Here is a 3,206-nt window from a genome sequence, read left to right on the forward strand (position 1 = left end):
TTAGAAATGATGTTTGAGTTCGGTCAAGTCAGCTGAATAATTGGCGAACATTTGACTTTTGAACTACTAGTTGGGATAGTCTACTTGACGTGGTGCTTCAAGTTCTTTTTAGAGAAAATATTTTGTAAGAAAATAAATAAATAATAATAATAAAAAAGGTGTTGATGGTTTTGAAGCTCTTTGGCTTTTAGAAGTGCTTTTCAATCAGGAGAGATTTAATTCTGAGAAAACAAACTTTTATTGCCATGTGCAAAACAAGAGAGGAAAAGTGAGAGATGTGAGAGTCTTTGGCGATTAGACTCCATCGTGATGTCATCAGGTTTGAAAGGAGGTGATCCTGTGCGATGTATAGACACCGGTGGTGATGGGAAGAGATCTGGATGCCATGTGGACCCTGATGAGCTCCACCTGGTGAGAGGAGAACAGATTTTACAGTTTGACCGTGACAACGTGATTGGCTGGTTGAGACTGTGGCAAAGTCCGATTGGTTACTGAAAACACCTGAAGTCAGCTGATCACAAGAGGTGGGGTGAGAGAGGGAGAGAGAGCTGTGAATGAATGAGGCAGAAAGATAACGATAGTCTTCCTGTGAACTTACGCTGATGTTACAGATATATATAAATTGTTTGCAGTTCCCACAAAGACACCTTGAATACCTATTTTTAAATTATCCAATATTTTACAAAAAGCTTTTTGTTTTTTCTTCTTTCTGCTTCCATTGATCATTTCCCAACCCCTCAGCTTTATCGGGTGAGTCTGCAGATGAGCTCTGACCCCTAGGTAAACTGAATAACCGTTTAACACTTTAAAGTAAATATGATTTTTAATGCAGGATATAAAGGACTTACAATACTTGTAATAGACTATTTTAACAATATTGTTTCAGTACTTTTAATTACTAAGTACGATCTGAGTTCTTCAGTAACATTTTCATGAATGAAACTTTTCTTTCAATGAAGCAGAACACGCAGAGATTTGGGAGTGTTGACTACATCACATCACATCTCACAAACATGCATCATTCATCAGGTTAAACTGAGCAATTTACAAGCAATTTACAATTTACTGCAATCTGTGCAGTTAATAGGTGAATCTGACTTTGTACAAACAAGCTTCACAGGGAAACAGGGAGGTTTAAGATGAGAATAAAAAATGTCCCTGCATGAGGCCCAATCTGTTTAGAAGATTTTTTCATTTATTTTCTAATATCTACAACAGTGAAGTTTCTGTGATTAATTTATGATTCCCTTCTCGTTTGTCAGACTGACTGTAATTATTCTTTTACAGAGAAAAGCTTACAGACGTTTACAGCTTCACCAGCAGCACCAGCTTTACTTTTAACACTAGACTGACTAGAAGAAAAAGAAAGAAATTTCTGTGACATTTCCCAGATAAAGGAGAGCGTTTGGATGCGTGTCCTCCAGCCAAAGAGGGAGAGCTGTCTGCTGAGGCTTGAGAGCAGAAAGTGTGTGTTGAAGACAGTTAGAGGCGACTTGGAGCAGTTAAATCTGGTTCTGACTGTTAACTTTCATGGGCAGAGAGGCGTCTCTGGAGCTCCACCACTGTGACACTAAATCCATATCGACGCACGGGTTTCAAAAGCTTCTGAACGAAGCTCCCTGCTGCAGTGATTATTTTGCTGCTGGGGATGTGGAGAAAACACACACACGTTATTGTTTTACTATATTTGTTAAAGCCTGAAACTGTGTGTCAAATCCTTTTTACCCAACTAACCTCCAAAAACCTCTCAACTGTCCTAAAGCTAAGCCTTAATGTTGACTTAAAATACCAAACTTTTACAAACTTTAACAAGAAAAAATGTTAGAATTACAACCCGACCATCTGTTATATATATTTTTCAGACTTCCTGATTCAACTCTGACCTACTGTACTCACTGTAGTTGTGAGTGCTTGGTTTTCTGGTGCAATTAAAGAACTAAAAGCAACATTTCACCTCCAAATAAAACGGTTTGGTTAATATGGCTTCACTAGAGGCTTGTTTACACGCTGACTGCTCATGTTCCTGCCCTGTTGAACTCTGTTCTGACAGTGGCGCTGCATCTCCAGAGCTCAGCAATCAGCCTGCTAAAGTCTCACTATGTCTTTTGTAACTAATTGGAATCATGATGAAAATTAATTTCAAGGTAAACTAGAGACCATCTTGATGGGATCCCACCAGAACTCCAGACCACACCCACCTGTGAACTCGGCTACACACCTGTAAAGTTTTGTGGCTGGATCTTGCAGATTGTGACACTTATCACAGTGACAAAATCTGTCCACAGACAGACGGACATATAGACACCTGTCAAAGTACTCATTACCTTCTGTCCCTGTTCTAGTATGTGTCTCTAGGACAACATTTTGCATGATGACACACCCTTACACAGACTCACAAGGTGGAAATAATACCTATGTAAGCCTATGTAAGTGTTGGGACCATAGACAGTAAATAAAGATGGAGGTCGCCTCTGTGACGTCATCCACAGGTTTCTGAAGAGCGATTTTGAAGCTCAGGGTGAGCTGCTCCACTGTTGCCATCTTGGCAGTGTCTGACTCCGCCTCCTGGCTAATCAAAAAATGGGCAAAGAGGAGGGGCGTGTGTGGAGCTGAAGCTTCTGTGAATACCTGTTTGTGGCAAGCATACACTCACCCACCTGTCACTCAAAGAGGCTACGCCCTCAATTCTCCATAACTTTAATCGTTAATAAGTGTAAACAGGTGAATTATATAAACAGGTGTCATGAAGCAGGAAATTAGCTCAAGAGACCAAAACTGTTTTTGTACCAGGCTGTAAACATGTTTATTTCTGCTCTTTCTTGTAGTTGCACCTGTTGGCACCTGTAATTCTTAAGAGAAGGAATACCACAACCTTCCTCTGAAATCCAATCCAATCCTCTTGAACACTAAGCACACTTATTTACAATACAATATGGAATGTAGCTTCTTATTTTAATTTGTTGTACACTTTGTTCTCTACTCACTGTTTACTTTCTTGTATCTGTACAGAGATTAAATTAATCATTTAAATATTATTTTATTCCTATGCTATCACATTGTACATGTAAGAAGCTGCTGTAAGTAAAGTAAAGACAGACAAGGAAATAGGTCAATAAAAAAAACAATAAAATAAAATGCTGTTGATGCTGGAGATGCTGTTCAGACAGACTAACAGAAAGCCTGTCTGAGCAAAAACATTTTCAGCT

The sequence above is a fragment of the Seriola dumerili genome, unplaced genomic scaffold (genome assembly GCF_002260705.1).
Source record: "Seriola dumerili isolate Sdu_G_001 unplaced genomic scaffold, Sdu_1.0 BDQW01000435.1, whole genome shotgun sequence".
NCBI lineage: Eukaryota > Metazoa > Chordata > Actinopteri > Carangiformes > Carangidae > Seriola > Seriola dumerili.